The sequence below is a fragment of the Octodon degus genome, unplaced genomic scaffold (assembly GCF_000260255.1).
Source record: "Octodon degus isolate 3935 unplaced genomic scaffold, OctDeg1.0 scaffold00155, whole genome shotgun sequence".
NCBI classification, from domain to species: Eukaryota; Metazoa; Chordata; class Mammalia; order Rodentia; family Octodontidae; genus Octodon; species Octodon degus.
Genome location: NW_004524731.1, coordinates 3,271,800 through 3,279,446, shown reverse-complemented (window position 1 = coordinate 3,279,446; position 7,647 = coordinate 3,271,800). Strand labels below are relative to the sequence as shown.

The 7,647-nt window shown below is 49.0% G+C and overlaps 1 protein-coding gene and 1 non-coding gene across 2 annotated transcripts in view; one reads left to right on the top strand and one right to left on the bottom strand.

Annotated features, from left to right (window-relative positions):
* Positions 1-7,647, bottom strand: part of Csmd1 (CUB and Sushi multiple domains 1) — a 1,642,653-nt gene that overhangs the window by 1,128,163 nt on the left and 506,843 nt on the right. The gene's annotated exons all lie outside the window — the stretch shown is intronic.
* Positions 2,538-2,644, top strand: LOC111812973. Its single transcript, XR_002818335.1, has one exon. It is a non-coding gene; the product is annotated as a U6 spliceosomal RNA (small nuclear RNA).

Below are 7,647 nucleotides of genomic sequence, written 5' to 3'. Positions count from 1 at the left end.
TCTCTGTCTCTGTCTCCCTCTCTGTCTCTCTGTCTCTGTCTCTCTCCTCTTTGCATGCTGTTGTCCTGTGGAATCACATTGACTGTATTTTCTACTGAGAAGCCAGTTCCTTCTCCGGCCAGCGGTCCAGGTCAGCGGCAGCGCTTGCCTGACAAGCAAGAGTGATTTCCGGCAACGTGAGCGCAGAGAGCAAGGGCCCTGCTCTCTCTCAGGCGCGTGTCTGCTTGGCGCAAACACGACTTGCAGGATTGAGCAAGTTTATTCTGCCATCTCTAGAGAAAGAGTAGGACGAGCCGCACCTAGAACTAGATCCAGAATGGTCTGCACTGCTCTATCATTCAAAGTATCTAAATTACTGATACCAGTGCAATAAGCCAGGCAAATCCAGTGAAAATCTCCCAGGAAGAGACCGCTGGAGCAAATGTCGTTCGTTACACATAAATTTAGGAGAGATTTATAACTCCATTACACAGAGGTGCACTCCTAAATTACACATTGTGTACATTGCATAATCTGTAGTGTTCGTGATTGAATGTCAAATCTATTTAAAACTACAATTTACTTGAAATGTCAAGTGCATATTTTAAGTAAATTAGAAAATATCACTAAGTCACATCTATTTCCAGAGATCATAATTGCTCTAAAAATCCCGGTAAGGGCAAAAGTTGCCAAGCTGACATTAATACTGAAAATCTGATAGCATCGCTTTGTAAGCCGTATGCCAATGCGAGTGGCTTCATAATATAGCGTAAAGATGCGGCCTAACAAATTAATTTCTTCAAAAATAGTTTTTCAGGAAGACATCACCTAGCGCTTCTAGGAGGGCTTCCAAGGCTGAGAAATACAAGTCCCACGAGGCAAGCAGACCCAAGCAGTAGCAAATACATAACCCGGATGCGTGGGAACCCACTGGCCCCTGCTACAGTCATGTGTCGATGCAGTTATACATCTCTTGGACATTTTTCCATGACATAGGTTAAAATATGTAGCTTAATTTTTAAAAATAGTCTTTTCATAGGTAATATTTTTTAAGATTATCTGCAACATGCTTTATTTCATCTTGAATCCTGATATATGTTTGACCTAAAGAATAATATTGGTTAACAATCAATTTTTCACTCACTAGGCATTTTATCATACACCTGCCAGGTGACACCTGCATGGACAACACATCTTCTGCCTTCAAGCCCCAGCGAGCATGGAGGAGGGGACAGGACACGGCTCAGGAAAGATTCTTTTTTGGGGGGGCTGGTTCAGGCTGTCTTAAGGGTGGGACCAGTGTGGCGTGTGGAGCTGGGATTTGAACCACTGTCCCCAGTGCCTGACTGAGTGTGCCCAAGCAGGTGCTTTAAACAACTGAGCTAAACTGCAAGCCCCACAGCTCAGGACAGACAAGACCCAGGCCCTCCCCAAGGGTGACTCCAGGCTATGAGTGCACCTCCCATCAGCCAGGTTGGTCGGGAGGGAAGGGGGCACTGCGGTGCCCGCAGAGGTACCAGTGACCTTCCTATATTCAGCTGGTGTTCCAACAGGTGCCCGGCATCGCACCACTTTCTCTTAATGTTTATGAGATGAATGCAGAGGCAATAGCTGGGCCCGACACAGCCACTGACATCGTCCAATAGTAACAAATGGGTACTTAAGAATACAGTCCTCAAAAAGTACTTTTAAAATCAACAAAAATTATGCAATTACATTTTTTATAAAGAGTATTTCCTATAGATAAAAGAAACTATTTTGTAAAAGCAGCAACAATCATGATCAGCTGTCCATGTGGCAGGGAATGAGATCGAATTCTGAACAAAATATTCATGGGTTCCATAATGAGAAAATAGAATCTGTTCTATGAATTCAGAAGCTTCCTGCTGATTGTTATTATATTAGCTTTGTCTCTGTAAAGTACGGATTTATTTCCTGAATGTTACCTGATAGTGTACATCAGAATTTTCCAAGATCAGCTGCCAGTGTAGCAAGTTCCTCTTAGTTACAGTAGGTTTTTTAGTAAGGAAGGGATTTTAGATAATATCAGATATCAGGTAGTCTGCTTTTGTGGGTGTGTGTGTGTTTGGTTGTTGCAGCCTCTCACTATGCAGCTCGGACTCATGGTGGTTCTCCTGCTTTTAGCCTCCCCAGCTCTGGGATTACAGGCGTGCTCCACTCTCCCGGAGTCTGGCCTGGGAACAGGGCTGGGGCGGCATGTGGTGCTGGGGATCAAACCTCGATCCCTGTGCTTACCTAAGCAGGCGTTTTGTCTGCTGAGCTATCTCGCCAGCCCCTGTGCTTTTGTATTTGATGGGGAGGAGAAATCACGTGAGAGACACTGGAGGATCTTTCAGAGTGTGCGCTCAGCTCAGGCACCTGAAAACTCAACTCCACGCTTGTCACTGGGAAGCAGCTTGCACTGAGGCAGGGAAACTCTGTGTTTTCCTTTCCTCTTCCTAAAATATTATGGCTATATCTCCACATAAAGCAGAATTGCCACTGACTATAATGGACAAAGACTCCAGTTCATGGCTTTTGTATCTAAAGAGACTGTTGTGCTCGCTTCGGCAGCACATATGCTAAAATTGGAACGATACAGAGAAGGTTAGCATGGTCCCTGTGCAAGGGTGACACGCAAATTCGTGAAGCATTCCATATTTAAAAAAAGAGAGAGAGAGACTGTGGAAGTTCAGAGCATCAATAGCTGCCTGGACTTAACTATTTTTAATGAATCATCAGGGCTGGAGGTTCCTGTCTCCACCAGCAGATCTGACAGGTGATCAGGCAATGTGTCCTTCCCTGGAGACAAGTTCTGTCCATCCACAGACCGGCACCTGCGTAGAAGAACGGGGGAGACTGCAAGGACACCCCGAGTCCCTGGAGCCCCCTGCCGTCCCCGCTGCACTGCCCATCTGGAAACCTGGTCGAGGCGCTTCCCTCACCGAGATTTCTCCTTTTCCTCTGCGCGGACGCGATGGAGAAGGTTTGGGGTCTAGAGAACACGAGAAGAGCAAAATGTGCGTGTTCTCTTTTTAAATTAGGAAAAGCCTGCATTTTGCCAGAGAATAATTTTGTATTATTTGGTGGGGGAAGCATGAAAAACCGGCTGTTCATTTTTATCGCGTGCTTCCCCCCCCCCCCATTGGTACAGGGTCTCTCTGTCCAGTTTGAGCCTCCGCAGCGCTGGGATTCATTAGCCGTGCGCCATCACGCTGGGGCTCAGAGGCTAGCGAGCCGGGCCGGGGGCCGACGTGGCACGTGGTATAGGGGATCGAACTGAGATCCTTGCGCTTGCCTACGCAGGCGTTTAGACCTCTGGGCTATCTCCATGGCCCACGCATACCATTTTCCAAAGTATTGCTTTTCCTAGAAATTGGCTTCAAAAGGAAAATTTGGAGTTACACTTTTGCCACTGATAATTTTAGAAAGTCTCGGGCCAGCTAGGGGTGTAGCTCAGCAACAGAGTGATTTCCGGGGGGCGGGGAGGGGCGCGATATTAGTTGTCTCTGTTTGCCGGGTTGTATGCTGAGGGGTTTTAATTCACACACTGGCCTTTTCTAATTACTTGATGCTGTTATGGTGATCATACACGAAGCAGAGAGCGGCTCTGCAGCAGGACAATTAGGCAGGCCGGAAGAGCACGCGTCCTGTAAACACAGTGGACCGAACTCTGGGGCTTCTGTAGCGGAGTCCTGGCAACGCGGAGGTGCAGATTCTGCGGCTTTGTCTCAAGGCAGTGGAGGGCCATAGTGCAAAAGGGAGGGAGCCTAGCCTGAGCACCCGAGAGGCCGGGCTGCCAAGCCCAGGCCTGGGGGCGCAGGGGGAGCTGGCCGCAGGGCAGAGGGGCTCCGCGCGCGCAGGAGCATGGGCTGCACGCGTGGGTGAGGTCTTCACCGCCAGAGGCCGAGAGTGGGGATGGCGGGCGGGGGCTGCGGCTCCTCTTAGGCAAGGTCTGGCGCCGCAGACCCTCGGGGATTTCCCCTCTCGCTGGCGTTTCTGTGACGGTGGCGCGCACACAGCCTTCCTGCAACTCCAGATCAGTGTCGAGGGGCCATCAGAGGAGTTCTGGGCCTGAGCAGGGTCCGGCCCGCCTGGTTCTTCTGCACCTGGAGCTCAGCGACTCCGCGACCTGTGAGCCCGCGTCCACGGCTGAGCCCGAGACCAGGGAAGAGCCTGGAGTGCTGGCTGCAGAGCCCTGCCGCACCGGGTCACATCACATTAGGACCGAGGAGGAGGCACCTCTCAGGGAGGAGAATGAGAACGCAGCAGGAAGCACGACCTGGGAGGCAGCCTCACGGGGGTGGGGGTGGGGTGGAGGTGGGGTGGGGGGTACTTGGGATTCACTAGCGGGAGATCACCACCGCACTCCTGAAGGAGAAGGAAGGCGGAAGCACCGCAAATTACGCAACAGAGGAACGGGTTTTGCACATCTTATTTTGGTCTTTTAAAAATCCTGGCTATTATATTTTTTCGAGTCTACTCAATAGATCACTTGTAGCAATTAATATAAAATAGATCAATCTCACAGTGTCAACTTCACATACAGATTTGTACCAGAATCTAGAGGCAATCTGCATTTATGCTACTGTGTATTTCCCTTTGTAAAAGGCCATTCTGTATTGTCACCTTGCATACATCACTTGATTGAAGTTCTTCTGGTCTGTGACTGAGTTACATACCTCGCATCGCCTTTGCACTTGGGTTCTGAAGACGGTTCGGTCTCTGGGCTGTCGCACCTCCCTGGTGCAGGAGAGGGACCCCTGAAGTACCACAGCTCAGAGAGGCTGTCCTCCTCATTGGCAGGAAGCCGGTGGGGCCCCCAGTCTGCCGCAGGTCAGACTCTTCCAGGCATGACTGCGTGAAGGCACGCCACGTGTTTTCGCACTTCGCACTCCCTGCATCGGCCTGAGTCCAGCGTGACGTGGCAGCAGAGGGGCAGATGTCTAACAACTCCTGTGTCGGAGCCCAGGGCTGAGTTCCGCACAGCCTGGGTTGTCCGTGTTAGCAGCCAAAAATGTCTACAGGTGGAACACGATGTACAGCTGCACATTTCCACGGGACTAAGAAATGGCTCCTTGTTCACGAATTACAAACAGCCAGCTGTGAGGAAAGTAACACCTTTATAAAAGAAAAATCAGGGTGCATTGTGGAAAGCCAGCTCCTTCAGGCTGGAGATCGGAGCCATCTGCCCCGATTGCTTGGCTATTGCTAGGAACCTGAAGCAATTCTAGAAGCTCCTGTGCTGTCTCGTAAGCAGCCACACAGTGGAAGACCTCGCTGGTCTGCCGGCACAGGTGGTTTCTGGAATATGAAGCCCAGCGCGTGGTCTCTCTGGGCACTGCGGATGTGCAGGTGTGTACAGAGGGGAATGTGTACTTTTATGTCATTAGAAAAAAGTATAACAGTAAAAAAATAAAGCTCATGTATTCAAATTGCTTTAAAAATACACAGAGTATAGAAATCCGGAACTTCTTATATAAGTGAAAAAGGTTTATTGATAATCCTGTATTAATTTGATATTTGCTTATTTTTAATAATATGCACATATATATATTTGTGATGTTCAGCATATTTACATATAGTGAAACACTCTGACTATCAACCTTGTTCATGTCTATAGATACTGATAGACATATAATTGGATAGAGCTCTGAAAAATAAGAGGTGAAACTCCTGGAGGGAAAGACCCAGTTGCATAAGGAATGGCTAATTAGCCTTCTTAACAGAAGTTCACCAAAGAAACACATACTTGGCCTCTAGCGAAGACGTGCCTCTGTTGTGTTACTCTTTCATAGTTTTAACTTTAAAACTATCATGAGATGTAAAATAGCACTTTTCAGTCCTTGATAATGATAACATTCTAGCTTTTTAATTTTTTAAAGAAAATACAAAGTAATGATAACCAAAATAGAAATGATGCAGAATTTCACTAAACAATATAATATGAATTTGACAATGTCTATTACCTTGCATAGTGCTGTCTTCAAATTAGTTTATATTACCAGATATATGCATGCAAAATTGGAAAAAAATACAAGAAATTAAGAAAAGTAAAACAAAAAATACTTTAAGCATTAACTGCTCCTTTCCACAGACCAGCAGAAATTGTGCATGTGCGTATCTCCAGTCACACACGTACACGTACACTTACAAAATATTTCCCCATTGGGTGAGGAAAATAGACTCCTTCACTTCAGAACATTTGGCCGGCCAGGTGCACTTGGCCTGTTGCCAACCTTCCCCATGACTTGAACAACAAGGCTGTAGCTCATGGCATTTGCCGAAAACAGGGGGATCAAAATCCCAAAAGAGTTGGCGTCATTTTCCTGCAGAAGGAAGCAGAGTGCCTAGGCTCAGAGCTGGATCCCGGGGAGGAAGGAGCGCACAGAGGGGTGGCCCAGTTCTAGGCACCCTGAGGGCTCACAGCTGCCGGCTGGCACCCCAGGAATGTGCCACCGTATCTGCCTGTCGTCCTAGGAAATCGCCCCTGACATCAGCACCGGACTCAGGTGGGTGAAGGCCCTCCTGCCTGTGGGAGAGGTGTGCATCGGAAGCTACTTCCGCCCTTTCACCTGGACGCACCCAGCCCGAAGTGAGAAGGAGAGGGAAGAGGCAAGGGGAGATGACAGGGGAAAGCATGCCGACCTTGGTTGGGTTTTCTAAATTGCCAGAAACAGTAGCAGCAGCGAACGAGCAGAGTGATTTGGAATTTAAAGGAATAAACCATACTGGCCCCTTAAGTTAAGGCTGTGACAGACTGTCCTCCCAGTACCGCTCTGGTCCCCACCCAAGAGGGGTCCCCACCCAAGAGGGGTCCGCCTTTATCTTGGGGTGAGGCAGCAGGCCTCTCACTGTGTGCCGCACGCAGCTCGAGGGAGACATTTTCACTTGGGTGGGTGGAAGCACTAAAGTCAGTCCATTGCCCTGCCACCCGCTCCTCCCGCCTTGCTCCCAGGGGGCCCACCCTGAAGCCCCACCCTGGGTCTCCTCCCTGAGCTCTGGACTGCTGGACACCGCCTGGCTGCCACCTGGTCCTGAGGACTTACTATACTTGGTTTGCTTTTGTTTAGACCAAGTAAAAATGTCCTCCTAAGGGATTTCACTCTCTGCTAAACACTGCTGTCTAGTAAAACTGCCTCTGGAAAAAAATAAATTTCCTCCAATTGCATTCTAAACAAATTTGCTGAGAATTAATTCCACCAATCCTTTCTATCTATACACCAAGTTATTTTGAGAAAGTTATTCCACAATTACAGTGTCTGTAATACACTTTGGGAAGCAGAAATCTAAACAGATTTTGCCCCCAAGCATGAAGTGGCATCCTCTCGCTGCCGCTGTATGATGACACTGGACAGCACATTTATAAATTACATTAAAGCAGCTGAGACTGCCTCCCCCACGGCGCCCAGGGTCCTGCCGCACACCCGGGCCCTGGCCTCTGGCCCCCACGGCCCAAGTGATAGCGATCTACAAACTGTCTCTACGGTGAAGAATCCATTAGGAGGTTGTTTCCATCGAGGTCTCCTCTCCTGCAGCTTTGCGCCGCTCCATGTTACGATCGCAGATAAGCCGCGCTGCTTCTGCATGCTCAGCCTCCCGCGGCCTGCTCCCTGGAGAGGCTTGCTGGATGCTCTTCCAGCGCTCGGCCTGGCTCTGGAGAGAGGC